This window comes from Prionailurus bengalensis, chromosome C2, assembly GCF_016509475.1.
Source record: "Prionailurus bengalensis isolate Pbe53 chromosome C2, Fcat_Pben_1.1_paternal_pri, whole genome shotgun sequence".
Taxonomy (NCBI): domain Eukaryota; kingdom Metazoa; phylum Chordata; class Mammalia; order Carnivora; family Felidae; genus Prionailurus; species Prionailurus bengalensis.
This window is the reverse complement of record NC_057350.1, coordinates 61,570,145-61,589,606: the sequence shown is the minus strand read 5'-3', so window position 1 is coordinate 61,589,606 and position 19,462 is coordinate 61,570,145. Positions and strand designations below refer to the sequence as shown.

Genomic DNA, 19,462 nt, shown 5'->3' with positions numbered 1-19,462 from the left:
GACTAGGATTGTCATCATTTAATTTTCTACAGAATAAGAGGAAAAGTAGGAGGGGAAAGTAAAAAGAGGTTTGGAAGGTTAGTCCTTTAAAAGTTGAAAAAGAATTTGTTTAGGAATGTAATTCCTTAATTTTTTTTATGCAGTGTAAATTTTCTTAATCATCGGGAACAGATGGTAACCCAATTCGTTCAGTATTTCTTTAACCAATATTTAAGCCATACCTACTATTTTTTAGGTATTGTACTAAGGACTAGAGATGTAACAATGAATGAGACAAAACCCCTGTTCCCATGTCTTATATTAAAGGCAATTACAGTGCAGTCTTATGATTATTATGACAAGATTAAGGATAGGGCTTCAGACTCTGGAGGAAGAAAATATCTAAACTGATACCCCAGGGATGTGTACATGCAGGTCAGTAGAATTTTCACATTGTCCAAGAATAAGTTCTTTCCGTAATCTTAATGTCAAGTTATATTTGAGGATATAATTCCCAATTTTTATCTAAATTCTAGTTTTGTGCATTTTCTTGACTAGCTCTTAAACTTTGATTTAAAGAAGTTAAATTTTAAGATATCATCTGTTTAATAAAACTATTTTCTCCTTAATAAACTGTGAAGTGTGGATTACAGAATAGAGTTATTTATAATATATTATAGATCAGGCTTCTATGTGAGAGTTCAAATTCATCATGTTTATACATAAAATTTGATATTGTTTCATTTTAAGTGGTAGCCATTAATACTAGAAAAGTCAAACCTCACTTTTTTTTTTTTAATAAGCTTAGGTTTTCATACAGGTAGTGGCTTCATTATAGCTGGTCTGACCTGAGGTCTAGACAGACCTGCTGTGCTCTTGGGTTAATGGGTGTTTATTGTATGGTTCCCTTTTCCTTCCTTATTACCCTTTATCTATTTCCATTTCACAGAATAGATAAATAGATAACTGTTGCTTCTCATACATCCTCTTTCTTTTTTTTTTTTTCAACATTTATTTATTTTTGGGACAGAGAGAGACAGAGCATGAACGGGGGAGGGGCAGAGAGAGAGGGAGACACAGAATCAGAAACAGGCTCCAGGCTCTGAGCCATCAGCCCAGAGCCTGACGCGGGGCTCGAACCCACGGACCGCGAGATTGTGACCTGGCTGAAGTCGGACGCTTAACCGACTGCGCCACCCAGGCGCCCCTCATACTTCCTCTTTCTGATAGGAAGATAGATTTTTTTATGTGTGAAGGGCTAAATCTAGCTTAGTAATTTATAAAAATAAGCATAATTAACTAGTTTTTTGAGTCTACTTTTAAAATTATAATTCCTCTTATTCTTCATAGGCTTTCTGTTCAGATAAAACCACAGAAATTGGGGCACCTCGATTTTAAAAATTAAATTGCCTCTATTGATGATTAAATTCAACATTTTATAATAACAATGTAACAATGATAGAGCACCAAGCTCAGCTCGGTAGTGGGTCCAAAAGTAAACACATATGAAATAAAATAAAAATATTTTGGATCACATAATGTAATTTCTCAAAATAGGTCAAACTTAAAATGTAAAGCACTTAAGATGTTCCTAAGGATGTTCACTAGGTCATTGGGGAAATGGTCTGCAGTCTAATTTAGGTTCAGAGTTCTTTTATGGAGCCACTGTCCCCTGCAGACCCTGCTGAGGCCCTTTTCAGTGCCTTAAATGAATTAGCTATTCAATTTATTAATGGCCCAGGAGGCACCACCGATTACCCCCCTCTTCCATGTCTAGTCAGGCCTAACCAGTATAGAGGGAAGATAAACTTTCCTGCACTTCACAGCATGGAATTGGACTTATTCAGTCCCCACTGGGGAATACAGCTGTGCCAGCCTGCAAGTAAAAAGAACTTAACACAAATCCTCTATAGTATATCTCCATCTGGAATGGTGCTGATAGCAACTTCACCCTCATGTGACCCAAACTATTCTAGGGACTCTCAAGATACCATTTAACAGTTCTAGATCTGTGCTGTCCTCCAAATCAAAACAGAACTCAGGACTGTCATAACAACATCATTATACACTCACTTACGTATTCCAAACCATGAGAGAAAAACTGACTATAATATTTTTCATTATATTTGCAAACTTTGTATTCTATGTGAGCTCAGGTCATTTGCAGGGTCTCTTTAGAAAACATGAAAAGGTGATTCTGCCACATGTTATTGTTAAGGGCCCACAACACCTGGGCCTAATTCCAGTTAATAATTACATTTATGTCATCCTTATTTTCTATTTCCTGGATTGTTTTAGTTAAGTATGGAAAATAAACTTTCATTTTCACTCAGAAAAATGGGCATATATTACTGAGATCCTACTGCCTTCCTCTTCAGTAATAGGAATGGTGGTTTAAAAAGCTGGTTAGGGCTGGGTACTGTGGCTATTACTATTGTTACAGTGTTTTCCTGATTCAGAGATACTCTGCGAACATCCATACTGGCTCCTGGATGAGCTGTGGAAGATAGAGTGATATCTTGAGTAAGCTTTCTTTCTATCTCCTTACTCGCTGTTTAGTTTACCACTTTAACTTAAAGGGACAGACATCCTCTCTTTTTCTCACACAACTAGGGCCAAACTAATAGCCTCCCTTCAGCAATGCTTACTTTATAGCAGGAACTGTGCTGGTTCCATTACATGCCTTTAACATGTAATAGGCACAAACAATCCTATAGGGTAGGTAACATAATCTTCATTTGACAGACAGGGAAAATGTCACTTGCTCAACACCACACAGTTGAAGAGCGGGAGCTGGAATTCAATTGCAGGTTTGTCTGATGGCAAAAGCTAATCTCGTAACCACCGTGCTACCTCATATAACTCTCATGCTGTCCAGAACTCTGGACAGAACTACAGATAATTGGTCATATGAGTAGCTTCTCTCCATTCTTGGCACCACTTCACACAGGCTGACCCCATTGACCGAACCTCAAAACCATCGTGTGTCACTCGCTTCAGAAGGGCACATGATGGTTACATTATGCTTACAGGCCAAAAGGAAGCTGAGCTGCTATTAAGAGAAATTCTGCTGCATCACTTTATCTGCACAACAAAAATGGTCTTACCCACCTCCATCACACCTTCTGCTGTTAGAGATCCCCTCAGCATTTAGTCTGTCCACTCCTATCTCCTTTCCTTTCCCTGGTAGTATTGTAACAGTACATTTGGCAAGGTTAGCAAGTAACCACTTAATTACTTTAGTTGCCAATAAATAACTATAGCTGTTAATAATTGTGCATATGTTTTGTGTGGCCTTACATAATCTGAGACAAGCTTAGTTAGACATCTGGCATCTGAGGTTGGGTTAATATGCCTTCATAACTGGTCTCCTGTTATATAATTCTGTATTAACAAAAAATAGATCACATAAGAAACAAAACTAAACACTTAATTTATTAGGGTATTTTATAAGTGATACACACTCATGTACTCATGACATTTTCTTGAATGTTACCTAAGTATCAGTTGTTGTGCAATAATATGAAAGGAGATGTCTGATATATGCTTTCTTGTTTTAAAATGTACCATATCTGGGGCGCCTTGGTGGCTCAGTTGGTTAAGCATCCGACTTCAGTTTAATCTCACAGGTTTGCGAGTTCAAGCCTCACGTTGAGCTGTCTGCTGTCAGCACGGAATCTGCCCCAGATCTTCTGTCTCCCTCTCTCTGCCCCTCCCCTACTCATTCTCTCCCTCTGTCTCTCTCTCTCTCTCTCTTTCTCTCAAAAATAAGCATTTAAAAAATAAAAAATAAAATGTACCATATCTGTTTAAATACAGATGTTTAAATACCTTAAACTGTATTGTGTTATATGAGCTATATGTACATATTTTTTATTTTGGTTTTTTGTTTGTTTTTAAGACTTTATTATTTAAGAACAGTGTTGGATTGACAGCAAAATTAATAGGAAGGTGTGTGAACATATTTTTTAGCACTGTTACATAGTTAGCTCTATGAGGGTAAGATATATTCTGTTTTATCTGTTAGCATATCATAATGCCAAATACAACCCTTTGCGTGTACTAGATGCTCACTAAATATTGTTGACTTAGTGAATAAATTAGTCTGTAATAGGTTGAACAGATTTGCAGTCCTAAATTGTTCTTGCCATCATTTCACTCTGCATAATTAAAGAAGTTTAACTAAGATGATTAAAAATGTGTTATTGAATTACTGGTGTAGATTCTAAAGCAGTGGGATGAAAGAGACCCTGGCCATACCCCTCTGAGGAAGCAGTGAATGAGTTTCTCACTGTGGGTATACTTTGTGGATTTTATGTGTGACTGAATTAATTTACTTCACTTATGAAGGTTAGATTTATGATTTCCATATGCCAGTCTGTAACTTTTTTCTTTTATTCCTACCCTACCAACTAATATTTTTTCCTATTATAAAACTAATGTTTACTGTATAGTTTAACTATATACAAAACTAAAAAAGCAAAAATTAAAATTATCCATAGTCTTATCATCCAGATATAATCACTCAATATTTTTGTGTGTTCTTTCTGTTTTTGTACTCATCTACACAATTGCAGTATGTCTATGCAACTGGTACCCTATATGCTTATATAATATTATAGTACCACAAGTTACTTTTTGGAGTGTTGCAAAATATTCCTTTACATGGATGTGCATGCTTTAATTATTTTTCCACTGTTGGACATTTAGTTTGCTTTTAGTTTTTTGCTATCATACAAATTTTCTTTTTTAGATTTATGGTTTCCAGTTATGTAAGATAGATTCCTAGTACTAAAAACGACGGAGTGAAAATTTTGATACACATTACCTAATCGTTTTCCAGAAAATTTATAGCAATTAACACTCCCATCAGAAGTGTATGAAGATGGTGTTTCATTGAGTCTCCATCCAAATGGATTATTTCCTCTACACGCTTTTCAGCAAGGGTTAACTCAGTAGACCTACTGACTTGAATATGTTACCTTCATTCACTATGTTCAGAAGTATATAAATTAAACACTTCAGTTTGCTTTCAGAAAGAATTATGAAATATTTTCAAGGGTCACAGTAGCTCAGAGGTTACGTGTTGCAATACAGTTTCCACCTACAAACAAATATGTTTCAGGTCTAGTTGTAAACTCTGCATACTTTGAGCCGGAAGAATTTCCGTTACCTTCTGTATTGATACCACATCACTGGCAATTTTTTAAAGTGTGTTGGGTTGGGGCATTCTATCTGGTGTGACTTTAGTGTTCTCTCTTATAGGTAAACAACACTCATTTCTATTGCTGTTATAACCTGAAGTTAATGAACATTCAAGGCTTACTTTTATTTATTTATTTATGCCTGTTTGTGGACTGCCCTATGAAAAGCACCTTTCTTCCTCACAAGTGTTCAATCCAAACTTAGTGCAGATGAATCTGAGTGGTTTCATTTTTAGAGAGTAGCGTCATATTTGTTTTAGGAAAGCAGTGGTGTTGAAAGAATTAAAAAAAAAATCATTTTTAAGTGTTTACCTTGTTCGCTAGTGAAAGCGTTTTGTTTCAGGGGCCATGATGCGTCTTAGTCCCTTGCTGGTACTTGTTTTTGATAACACTGCTAAGGGACTCTTTGTGTGTGTTTATTCACACATATAAATTTGGGGTTATCTGAAATATCATCTGGGGAAAATATAGATATAAAATTACCCACCTCTTTAAGGACAGCAGTCGTTTCTACTTCTCTGCAGAGACTGCCTCAGCATAAATACTGGCTCCACTTAGAAAATTAATTTTTACTTATATGATATATTTCTTTTGCATTTCAGAGTGCCTGGTAGATTGCACGTCTGTCTGTGCCCCATAGCTGCACAGGTATGTATATGAATTACCAATAGTTATGTAAATCTACGTATGAACTTGCAAGTTATTACAATTTTGTATTTTAAAATTGCTTACAGATTTCATAATGTGAAAATGTTAATTTTTGAGTACTTATTAATATTGACAGCTTCAAAGGGGAGTGCATTTTATACATACCTTGCATTTCACTCTATTGTAAGAATCAAATAAACATTTCTAAGATTTGATGAGGCAGAATAATTTTAATTACAAAGCATTCATCTGGTGAAGAGATTAGAGAGTATTTTATGGAACTGTTCTATTAAAGCGACTGCTGATATGGGGTCAGAGACTATTGCAAAACCACTGTTTTTGACATTATTGTTTTATTTTCAAACTTTTTTTGTTGCTGTGAGTTTATTTTCTGTGGTGGTTGTTTTAGGTAAGGAGTGGTTGCAGATGTACTGTCTGCTGCACTGTCTCAAGCACTACAGGAATGGAAAAAAAAATGTTTGCACCTGTTTAAAATCTCAACTGTGCAGTGTTGTGGTTCCTGGGCAACAGGCAGGAATTCTCAAAAGCTTGGTTGCACCTGCTCAATTGTTTCTTGCAGCTGTGTCATATGAGTGAGTGCACAGAGAAGCTTGTTAGCAGTTTGCTCGTGCTGTTACGTATTTTGTGTACTCTGAGTGTGAAGGATTCCTACTTGATATAGACCTTGAACTATTACATTGGTTTATTATAAAACTCATTATTTTCTCCAAATCCTTCGTTCTGAGTCTCATTTTTTTTTTAACTAGCTGTTGACTGCCCTAGATAATGTGTATGTTAACTTCTCTAAGGGATACCTGGGAAAGTCGATCTCTCTAGATTACTGGGTGGATAATGATTTTGGTCCTGGTAGAGACATTTTGTGTTTGGCTCAGTTTCACCATGTTGGCAACCCCACTATATGAGGCTGGATGTAGTTATTGATCCATTTAGCTGAACAGATTTGAAAGCATTTGGCTATTAGTGGACACATGGGGCATATTCAGAAAATTTAAGGGTATATTGTAAGATGATTTCTTGATTTGTGCATGTGTCTGTTGCAGTTGGGTGGAAGTGAGAGAGGAAAAAAAAAGTAAAACTTACTTTGTGGTAGTCCTAGAAAAGGGGCTAAAATCCAGGTGAGGATTTTAAGGCTGGAATATTAATATTTACTTTCATCAAATCATTGTCACCTGGTATTTTTTCCCAAGTGTTGATGTTTTAGATGTCAATAGCTCTATTTTCTGATAAATATCTAAATTTTTAGTGTAGAAAAGCTATGAGAAACTGCGTCTTATACTAAGTAGGTGAAGCTCTTTAAATGCAAAATAAAAAGTGGCAACTTAATATAAAAAAAGTCCTTAAGTAAATAATTTATTTGGTAGTCCCAAATTCCTGATATTGAAAACTTATTCAAATAATTTGCATTATTCTCCTTAAGAGTACTATATTTTAAAAAAGCCTAAGGAGTTTCCATTAGTATTTAGTAACAAAATCTTAGAACTTGTATATCTTTTCTTTTTATTGATCCATCTAAGTTTTTTTTTAATCATCAACTTATAATACAATGTTTTATACATAGTAGGTGGTCATTAAGAAATGAGGGTATATATGAATAAAACATGTCTGGAGTTGTATTAGAAACAGAGGAATAGAGAGAGTCTTAGAAATTTGTTATTTCTTATATATTCTGAATGGGTCTCTGGACTTCTAGTTCTCATATTGCTGATTAGACAGAGATGAGGCTACTGATAAATTCTGTCCTGAAAATGAGAAATGAATATGTAAGAATTGATCCTCATTATAATTAAGAATTTACATAACACGATTTGCAATATATTTTTGCTGAGTATGAGAAAAGTATATTATACCTGTTTTTTTGCACAATGCTGAGGCATTCAATGACTAAGTTACTGTAACTTTAGAAATACTTTGCAGCATAGGAATAAACAAATCTTCTGCGTTGTATGATCAATGCCATAGGTTCCCTGAATAATCACTTTCTCTTCATCTCTCTCTCTCTCTCTCTCTCTCTCTCTCTCTCTGTGTTTCTGTCTCTCTTTCATCACCGTCTCCCTCATTCCCAATCTCTACCTCACTGAAAACACAAAAGTAAAATGTATGTTAACTTTCTTCAGGTCAGATAAGATCAGATTATATTAAAAATCTGTAACTGTTTTTGCTAAACATTAAGTAATGGGTCCTATGTTTACTGTATACATGTTTATAATTATGGTTTCTGCTATTCACTAAATTCTAACTGTAAATAAGTAGAGATAAAGCCAAGTAGAGGTACAGTCAAAATGGGGTGGTTAAGACCTGCTTGGATAAGCCCTTCTCGAGATCCATTTTGTGTGGCATTCGGCAGTCACGTAACAATGGCAGAGGGTGCAGTAAGAGCCAATGTCCTTCTAATGCATCAAAACATTTTTCTTTTTTTATGTTTCTCAATTTTTGGTACCACTAATTAATGTTATTCATAGGTACTGTTAGGCTTGGAAGTACCTTTCCTCTGGGAACAGTTTTTCTTTCACCTTAGTTTACACCAGTTGGTGAGAGGCCAGTATCAAGGACATTCTTTTTTTTTTTTTTTCCTTGAAGCTTAGTGTGGTAGAATAAACTATATTCTTCTTTTAGTCTCAACATTAGAAATTAAGAGATGAGGTAAGAACATTGATTAGCTAGATTACTAAACCGGATAATGGTAGCTGTTTCACTGACTTGTACCAGAAATTATAGTATGGAATCCCCAGGAAGGAGAAATCACCAAGCGCCAGGATTCCTGGGCATAATTACAGATTTTTCTGTGATGTTAGAGTTAAAGAAATAAAGGAAGAAAATCAACATTTATTAAGAATGTCTAAATATTTCTTTTTCACCTTCCTTCCCTTCCACCCTCCCTTACTCATTTTCTTTCTTTTTTTTATTCTACACAGTAAATGGATGCCTACTATTTGTCAGACACAGTGCTAAGCTAAATGAATAAAGCAAAGTTCTTGTCCTCAGAGAGCATACAGACTAGTACAGGAAGCAAAGATATGTTTAGAACTCTTTTAGGTTTCATCACTTATCATGAGTATGGACCCAGTCAACATATCTAATGTTGTATGTATAGTATGTATGTATATCTAATATCTAATATTGTATGTATAGTATGACCCAGTCAACATATCTAATATTTCTGTTCCTTTGTGACTTCTTTGGAAAATTGGAAAAATAATAGTGTCTACCTCATATAGTGTTGTGTCAAGTTAGATATCAGACAATACATGTAAAATTCTTAGTTTGATGATTTGCACATAGCAAATGCCCAATAAATCTTAACTATACTACTATTATTTCTATCACTACCACCACTACTATAACTTAGATACTGAAGAAAGACATCTAATTGGCTGAAAGCAGAGATCCTGGCCTGGTCATTGTCACATAGATTGTTTTAGAGGTTTTATCCAATTTTACCTCTGCTTCTTATACCTAAGAAGAGATTCAAATGTCATACAGTGTTAGAACTTGAAGGGACCTTAATGGTCATCTGTCAAACATCTTTATTATATCCATGGTGAGGAAGGAAGCTCAGAAAAAATTCATGTACTTGTCAGTGTTATACAGCCCAGTAGGTGAGAGATGTAAATTTGACTCTTGATTTTTGGTCTAGTGTGAGATACCTCATGTGGAATATCTTCTCACTAGTGATTTGAGAGCTGATTGTTTATCTCCAGGAAGTAAATGGACTAGGTCAAGTTGCAAGAATATTAACCATAAGAAAAACTATCATAGTACTGAATCTAAAAGACCTACAGGTATTTTTATAATGGTGTTAATTTTATCTAAGCTTATTAAAGCTTCTCAGTTTGTGTTTGTGAATAATTGATATCTTCTTAAAGAGGATAAATTGAGTCAAGTTTAGCAAGACATTTACTATCTTTGTGACTTCAGATGCTTTAAAGGAGTCCCTGGATTGCAAATACCTTTTAGGATATCTGGATTCTAAATCTCTTGCCTGAATTTGAATTTAGGAGCTTTGGAGTCCAAATAACCTGCATTGAAATCCTAGTCCAAAACCTCAGTAGCTGTGGGACCTGAGGAAGGTTACCTGACCTTACTAAACCTCATTTTTTGTCTAAAATATGATGATAAGAACATCTACCTTTTCAATGATAGATGTGAGGATTAAAGTAGATTAGGTATACAAAATGCTTTATTTAGTGTGCAACATTCACTAGTATTCCCAGTATTCCCTACATATTAATTTTCTTCTTTCTCCTCTTTTTAAAATATAAAAGTTGTTATGATGTGCTGTATAGGAATTGGGAGGAAGTGTAGGATTCACTTATCAAGAAAATTAATTCTGGCAAAGTTAAATCTGCAGTGATGGTGGTTGAGTATCTCAGTTCGCCATGGTTAGACTGACCATTTCTAACTATACATGCTACATGTCTGTAGAAGACTGGGGCTGTTTAAAGAAAAATTTAGGATGAGGATAATCCCATCCACTTCAATGTCTGTATTATGGAAATGTGCCTTTCAATGGAAGGTCTGTTGATACAACTCCAGGAAAACAATCTCTTGCAAACAGGGAAGAACCAGTCTTCCCCATTAAACCATGGACTCATATGCATCCTAGTGAACTGAACGTGGTTCTGTTGGGAAGGGTGTCACAATGTAAGCGGCCTCAGATGTAGGGAACATGGTTGGCAATGAGTAAATGGCTGTGTGAGGCTTTTATTTTTTTTTCCTTGAGAAGGAAATTAGTGTGGTAAAATATCCTGATACTCTCCTATGCAAACTCCCTCAACAGTAGAAAAGTGGATTATGAATTTGTGTGTATGATTTTCCCTTACTTATCTTTAATAAAAACTAGATGATCTTAATTATGGTAAACCATCTTTTTTTCCTGTCATCCTATTTATATTGCAACAGTATCTGCCCGAACAACAATCAAAAAAGAAGGGGAAAAGCACTAGATAATACATGGAATAGACCATTACTCAGCAGAGTTCATAAAGTTGTGTTGCCTGATGTCAAGTGTACAGTTTTGATCATGATGAGTCAAAGTAAACATTGATGATTAATGAAATTTTTAATTAGTTAGGTATTAGTTTGCTAGGGCAGCTTAAACAAGAGAAATCCATATTCTCCCAGTCCAGAAGTTTGAAATCAGTGTTTTGGTAGGGTCAGTTCCTTCTGAGGGCTGTGAGGGAAGCATTTCGTCCAGGTCTTTCTCTTAATGGATGTATAGATGGCCATCTTCTCCCCGTGTCTTTTCACATGATCGTCTCTCCATGCTGATCTATGTATCCAAATTTCCCTTTTTTTATAAAGACGCTATTCATATTGATTAGGACCCCCTCTATCTTATTTTAGTTTGATTACCTGTTTTGTTTGTTTGTTTTGTTTTGTTTTGTTTTGTTAGAGGAGAGGGCTCAATTTAACTCATAACAGTCGGGTTAATAGTTAACATTTATGGGGTGACTTTTGTATTTCAGATGTGTTATATATATTATTGATAGTCCTTACAACAATCTATTAGGTGATGTTACTTTTCCCATTTATAGGTGAGAAAGCTTAAACTTGGAGAGAATAAGCAATATGTCCAAGATCACACAGCTAGTACATGTTAAATTGCTAGTATTTGAACCCACATAATTCCAGGCTGCATTTTGAATGGATGAGCTTCATAACAACTCAGTCACAAGCCCCCAGAATACTTCGAGGAAGTTCTTCCTTTTTTTTCTTTTTTGTCATTATTAGGGCTTGTGCCAAAGGACATTTTATCCCTCGAAAATGGTGCATTGTGCTATTATTGCTAAATGCCCAGCACTGACTGCCTACCTCTTCACTCCTGATGTTTTTTTGCTGATAATTGTCTTTGAAGTCTTAGTGTTATAGCTCTTCCGCACCTGATGAAGCCTTTGGACAGGATGGATTCTGAACATAGACTGCATGGATTGATTCTGGCCCCAGTTTGTGTGGACGGCATTGAGAGCCAAGTCATGCCCAGGGTCTGCTACTCAGCACATGTGCACACTGCTCCGCTTTCTGTGCATTCTCCCTTATATTTGATTTTTGATTTTGTTTTACTCTTAACAGGTAGTTTGTGATTTTTTGCCCCCTTTTTACAGTTCCTGCCACGAGTGATAAACATTGAAAGGGATGAGGTGTGAAGAATGATAGTGTAGGAAATATCTCTGCTTACGGGAAAGCTAGTGCCTCTGTAGGTGTTTACTATAAACTGGCTGCAGCCTTGCTGCTTATGCAAACTACCAGAGCAAGGGGCATTGTGTACCTTATTTAAGTTTCGTATCTTACCCATGGAACAGTTTGTTTCTCACTTTGAGGTTTTAAAGCAGAACTTGCTCATGACCTAATTTCACTAATAATTCTCTTAAGTAACCCTTGTACTCATTTATAAGATTTTTTCCACCCACTGTCTGTCTACCCTGGTTTAAAAATTTTATATATGTACTTTTAAAAAATTGATTAGCTGGAGAGCTGCCCATTCCTCTGTGCTGTATAATAAGGATTTAAAATTGCACACTGAATTCTGTATAGTGTAATTAAAACTGACCCACATTTGGACCTGAGTACACCAGGACTTAGCCAAACTTGCCATGAGCTGAGTTCTGGTGGCAGATGGGAACTAATGAGGACACACTCCACTCCAGAATTTCCCAGCTGCTTGGCCCCTTTTTGTACAAACAAGGTTTGGAGCGAAGTCCGGATCCCAAGAGCATGTTCTGTAAATGTGCTGTACCCAATGATTTGGGAAATGTTCTCACAAAACCAGGCTGTTTCAAGGTATCCTTAAGACCTCAGCTACTGTCAGATTTTAAACATGAAAATTAGAAGGGGTCTTTTGTGTTCTCTCCAACCAATTTCTAATTTTAAAGTGAATTAAAATCACATTCCCTGTGCCCCCACCCGTCTTTTTTCCTGTGCCTCAGGGTAGAACGATCACTCATATCCGAACCTGGAGATATTTGCAGGTGGTTGTCTCAGGACAGACTAGGTCTCCTTGCAACCTATGGATCTCTTCAACTGGTTTGATGTCCTGGGACTATTCAGGCAGATGTAATTGAATCAGTTTGAAGCAGCTGTAGCTGGCATGTGGTCTCTCAGATTGCTAGCACCTGCTTGTTTTTTTGCAACTCACTAGAGTGAGAGAAGTGCCAAAACCAGCATTGGTCTTGGAGCAGATAAAGCACTTCAGACCCTATATTCCATTCTCCTTCCAATCTAGCCACATCATCACTGGTGCCTGAATTAATAAAGCCCCCTTTTCATGATTACGTCTGAAGTATACTTTTCCTTCTCATTCTTCTCAGCATCGGGATCCTGACAGTACTGACCATGCTAGTCCAAAAAAAAAAAAAAAGGGGAATATAATGGTGATCAGGTGGCTTTGGGGCTCTCTTATCATTAGACAACTGGGTAGCCTGTGGTTTGCAGAATCATTTAAATGAACGCACCAAATTCATTTGCTGTTCCAGCACAGTCTTATTGGCACAGAAGAATGAGCAGTTAATGTATAACAAACTGTGAGCTGTTATGGAATATGATAAATACATTTGCTTAGCAGGGGGGAAATGTAAAATGGAACTATTTCTCTAATGTAACTCCAATCGACATGGATTTCTTCAACACTTATTATGTGCAAGAAGGGCAGCCTACTAAAAACGGGAAAAAAATTTTAGGACATACTAAATATACAAAATATATTTTAAAAGATACAGATTCGGAATTTTTATAAAAGGTTTAAATCCATTTAAAAATGTGTATTTACTTTATCTTCTCTTCATCCCACTATATTATTTGATAGGCGTATATTTAACCCTTAAATAATACCAATTTCCTAGTGTTTCATTTCAACCTGGAGATGACAAAGACAATGTATTTAAAGTTTATAGTTCATGTTACAGAGTCCTTTTAACATGGTTTTGACATTGATGATCTTTTGGGAGAAATGAAGAGATAAATTGAGTTTATGAATAATAGTAATAGTGAATTATGAAAAAAAAGAAATTTCATTATCATCAGCAGATGCCTACTTTGCAAGGCCGGCCTAGACACTATGGACAAAAAGAGTTATAGATGGTCCTTGACTGTAGGAATCTTCCAGTATTCTTGAAGAGACATGATATAAATTTAAAAATAAAAGAAAATAAGTTACCCTCAGTATTAAATTCATGCTTTAGACCTGGATTTGGTGTGGTGTCAAACGAATGCTGTAAAAGTGAAAATATCAGCACTCCTGTCAAATAAATGCCCTGGATCTGATGTCCTCCTACTTCCCTTCAGTGCCCATGAAGTATATCACCACAATCTGTCATGGTTCTCTCTCCCATTAACTCAGAACTTGATCTAAGACTCCTGAAGTCAACACTTTAGACGACCATTACTGACTGATGGAAGTTGGATGTAAGATGAAACCAATTTGCCATTGCTGAAAAAGTCATTAAGTACTAAAGATATTCCGTGGAGATGAGAGCTCAGTGAGCTGCAAGTAAGAAGTGAGACTTTGAACTAGGCCTTGAAATAACATGAAACATAAGACATAAGTAACTTGAAAAGAGAAAGGAGATCGTTTTCAGGCTGAGGAATTCTATGAACAAATGAGTTAAGTATGGAATTGTGTGAATAATCAAGGATAATGAATGGTCCTCAGTTGTAAATATAGAGGTGGTTATGTAATTATTAGTTGAAAGTTTTTCTCCTCTGATAGACTATAAATTCCATGAAGTATTATATTATTATTTATTATACAATACCTTGTCAGAGAGAACTTCATTGACTTCTCCTATCTAAATTAGGCTCTCCTATGTTTCTGTAATTTCTTATTTTTGTCCTTCATGGTACAAAACAGTTTGGGGAGCATCTTCTCACTGCCAGTAATCTATATTTAAAAATTGAGGGTGATTCAAAGAGGATTTTGTCCTCTATAAAGGTATGTAACAACAGTATTTTTTAAAAAACTGATTTTTACTTTTGTAAATATTATGGCACTCTCAACACTAATTTTGGGGGATTTTTATTTTAACCATAGTATTTAAGGATTTTGGTACATTTTTCTTGTTTCAGGGAACAAAGACACAATACATTATGTTGGAAGGAGTGTGAGGTTTACAAATAGAAGATCTGGATTTAAGTTTCTGCATTCCATATTATTGGTTATGAGAAATTGGGCAGGCCCCCGTGTGCTTTTAGGCTCAGTTTGCTCATCTGTATATTAGAGATGACAGTACACCAAAGACTGAAAATACAATTAGCCCTTCTCCTTCTTCTTGTTCTTTTCCTCCTCCTTTTCTTTCTTTTCCTTTATCCTCATTATCATAATATTACCCTGAAACCATGTACTAAAATGTTTAACATGGTCTACTATATAGATCCTTCTTCCCCTACCATTTTTATTATTTGCTCTAATAAAACCAAGAATTTAAGAAACACTCCATAACCTAGTCCTTACTAATATTTATAATTGAATCATTTGCTCCTCCATAACTTAATAGCTCCTCAATTCTCTTTCATTTGAAATATAACTATTTAATATTAATAATTTATATATTTAGAGCAACTGTTTTATATGGATCCATTTATTTTTTTAATTTTTTATATTGATCCATTTTAAACATTGCCTTTATGTGTTTGATTCATCCATTCATTCATTCATTGGAAATTGTTCTAGCTATTGACATAACTGTATTCACTTTTGTGGGAAATAAAATTGCTATGTCCTGGATTAGGAGATTATAGGGAACGCGTTGCAAAGCAGAACGCTGCTTTCTGGCCTTGCTGAAAACTGTGGGTTGTGCTTCGCTTATCTAGTTGATGTATATCTAGGGGGCACTCACTTCACTTATCTAGTTAATGTATATCTAGGGGTTCGGTCCTGCCTATACTCATAAATTCCTTAGACCATGTTATTGCATGGAATATTTTACCCTGTCTTAACTTGTTTTTCTGCACGTTTTCAGTATGTTCTTACTGGCACGTAGCCCACTGACGTATTGCACATTGTTTCCCTGAATGCATGCTCAGTAAATACGGGAGTTTGAGCACAGCTCAGGGAGATTTCCCTTAGCCTCCCTCTCTCCTCTCTTGACTTGCATGGAGTCTTGAGTAATGCTTTCTGCCGTCCTGGCTTCGCTGGACAAAGCCGAAAGCCGAACCCACAACTTTCCACCTGATTATAATAAATACCTTAATCTGCTACATCTTGCTGAGCTAATACAGTGTTCAGAGACCAAGTCTCCGAAAACAATTTGAATATAAATGAACTCATCTCTGAGTTTTAAGAACCATTTTTTCCCACCTTTAGAATATTTGATGACTAGAAGATTGATCAGAAGGTTGGCTAACTAAAATGTACTAACTACAGAAACAATTTCATTTACTAATAGTCAGTGATTACTGCATATCTCTTGGGTTAAAAAAAAAAGAGAGAAAAATAATAGATATTTGCTGCTTCCTAGAAGGATAATTCCTTCAATATTTCCTGATTTGAACATGCAACATTTAATGATGGATATCTGCATGTAGCATTCTTATGATTTTGAGGGTCTTTAAGGGAATTTTTGAAAATAATTTCTAATGTTTTAAATATATGCATTTCTGTATATTTCGGGTAAAATGTATGAATAAATCTTTTATTTCTCAAAATACATTTTCTTTAAAGTATTTGAAACTTTCACACTATTTACTATTCTCATTTTTTTGTTAAGAAGATAAAAATAGGATTGTACTATAGTACATAACTTTTTAAAGATAAAAAATGTAAGTGTTGAATTTTGAGATTTAAGCAAGTATAGAAAATAATGGTATTTACAGAAAAAATTGGTGAGTTGAAAATTACCTAAACATGTTGCTTTTATGATGTCTTAAATTTATATAGCAAATGGGATAGGTGAGTTCAGAACTATTTTTTTTTTTTAATTTTTTTTTCAACATTTATTTATTTTTGGGACAGAGAGAGACAGAGCATGAACGGGGGAGGGGCAGAGAGAGAGGGAGACACAGAATCAGAAACAGGCTCCAGGCTCTGAGCCATCAGCCCAGAGCCTGACGCGGGGCTCGAACTCCCGGACCGCGAGATCGTGACCTGGCTGAAGTCGGACGCTTAACCGACTGCGCCACCCAGGCGCCCCCAGAACTATTTTTAAAAAATGATTAATTTTGGATATTAGGAGACAAACATAATTTTTAATAATGCTGGTCTGATGCCTCAAGCAAAGCGATACATACTTATTAGTGTCTTTGCCAATGTCAGGATAGGATAAACCCTAGGCCAAAAGAAATTGATTTTTTCCCCTGTATATTTGTCACTTGATGTCATACTTAAATTTCCATTGATCAGAAATGGGTATATTTATTTTTCTGAATCCAGTTCTTCAACAGCATAAATAATTTTTAATTTGTTAGTTGATTTAAATTATGTTTACTTAAATGGTTTTAAGAATATTTGTTCTATTGATCATGCACCATCATAAAATATTTATTATTTATTCATGTCAATATTTCACTTAGGATTCTAAAAAATATAAATCTCATAATTTTATTTTTAAATATCTTTTTATTTATTATCTCATTTTATTTTTAAAAATTTTTTAATGTTTATTTATTTTTGAGAGAGAGAGAGACAGAGAGAGAGCAGGAGAGGGGCAGAGAGAGAGACAGGGAGACACAGAATCTGAAGTAGGCTCCAGGCTCTGAGCTGTCAGCACAGAGCCCAATGTGGGGCTCGAACTCATGAATCACGAGATCATGACCCAAGCTGAAGTCAGATGCTTAAACCAACTGAGCCATCCAGGCTCCCCTATCTCATCATTTTCTTAAGAAAAAATGACCAGCACCTGTTTAAGACCAGTCTTTGGCTTTTTTGTAAGTATAGGATTAGAAGAGTTTACACTACTTTGGGATAGCATCTTTCCATAGGATTTAAGGGGTAACAACTCTAAATAGTGGGCAGTATATTCCTCTTAAAGTTGAGTTACGACTACTAGCAACCATCACCCCAACCTCCCAGTAAGTTTCTCTTTGATCTTTCCTCATACTTCTATGCCCTTATCAGTTGGAGACTTTGAGGTCACCATTTACTCTCATGAAACTGCTGTGTCAGCTTCTACTTTTATGGAGTACAGAGAGAGTGTATTACTTTCTTAGGATGACTGGACTGTAACAAATTTCCACAAACTGGATGGCTTAAAGCAAATTTATTCTCTCATAGTTCTGGAGGCCAGAAGTCCAAAAGCAAGGTCCAGCATGGCCACATCCCTTTGAAGGCTCTATGTAAGAGTCTGGCCTCTTACAGCTTCTAGTGGCCCCAGGTATCCCTTGGCTTTGGCAGCATGGGCTCATACTCTGCCTCCATCTTCATATGGCCTTTTCCTCTTTCTGTCTCTCTGTTCTCTCCTCTTCTTATAAAGACACCAGTCATTGGATTTAAGGCTCACCTTAAATCCAAGATGATTTCATCTCCAGATGCTTAACTAATTACATCTGCAAAGACCTCATTTCCTAGTAATAATCATATTATGAGGTCTCAGGTAGACATGAGATTGTGAGGGACAGTATTCAACCTACTATAGAGAGTAACTTTATTTTTCTATAGTAAATATCTGTGGAAGGCTATTTACATTTCACATATTGATCCTTTCTCTGCTCTGCAGTTGACAAAATTTATCTGCTCAGAATTTATAGAATACTTGTTGCCTTAGCTCTTTGGTGTTTTTATGGATTTAATTGAATCATGAGTCATTCTCCTGCATATTCTTTTAAACTACTGAAACTTCTCTTTGTTATAAACACTAAACTTGAGGCATAGACTCGGTAATTCACAGGGTTACAGTTACTCCACAGATGCAGTGCAAAATTAAAAACTGACTTGAGTATTATTCAGCTTTTTTGTGAATCCATGTGTGTTGAGATACCAAATATCTCATAAAGTACAACTTTAAAATAGTTTTATTCGTAACCTGAATCATTTTTTCATGATCGTCTCCAGATTCTGTAAACCAGGTATGCAACTGAAATTTAGTGTTGTAGGGTGACAAAGTCATTATGCTAGATTTTAGCTGTTGAAACCATGAACTAGCTATACTAATCTCTCTCTGTATTTAGCATAGGCAAGGTCTTTATTAGAGAATCATCCATTTGGCTATCTATAAAAATATATAGCCATTAAATATACTCATAACTGGAAGTCGTGAGTTTCCAGGACCAGATTGAAAACGCAGGGCTCAGCTCAGAAAGGTCAGTTTTGAACTCGGTGTAGCCAGTTAGTGACTGAGACAGAATTTAAGCTCAGCTCTGCCCACCTGAAACATTTGCATTCTTTGTACTTCTTCCAAGTCGATTCTCAAGTTCTGGACGGTGTTTTTTGTTTCTCATAAGGAGTAGACTACTATTAAGATGAGGGCCAACAGAGGTAGCAAAGTAGAGCGAATCCTAAAAGAAATGGAATAGAAGTGAAAGCATTTGTTGGTCCTTTCCACCTCATGATTATGGTCTGTTACAAGTGTGTTTTCTTTAAGAATACTCAATAAATCAACAATTTGAATTTTAAAAATAGATAATTAGTAGAGTGGTTATATGAATTATGACCAGTCTTATCTACTGAACAATTCTATTAAGTTACA

At 35.7% G+C, this 19,462-nt stretch overlaps 1 protein-coding gene across 3 annotated transcripts in view; it reads left to right on the top strand.

The window, feature by feature from the left end:
- ZBTB20 (zinc finger and BTB domain containing 20) overlaps positions 1-19,462 on the top strand; it is a 785,615-nt gene that overhangs the window by 202,665 nt on the left and 563,488 nt on the right. For all 3 annotated transcript variants that reach the window (XM_043595979.1, XM_043595980.1, XM_043595985.1), the window contains one exon: positions 5,786-5,831. The gene's annotated coding sequence lies outside the window, so the exon portion shown is untranslated. The remainder of the gene's footprint in view (positions 1-5,785; positions 5,832-19,462) is intronic.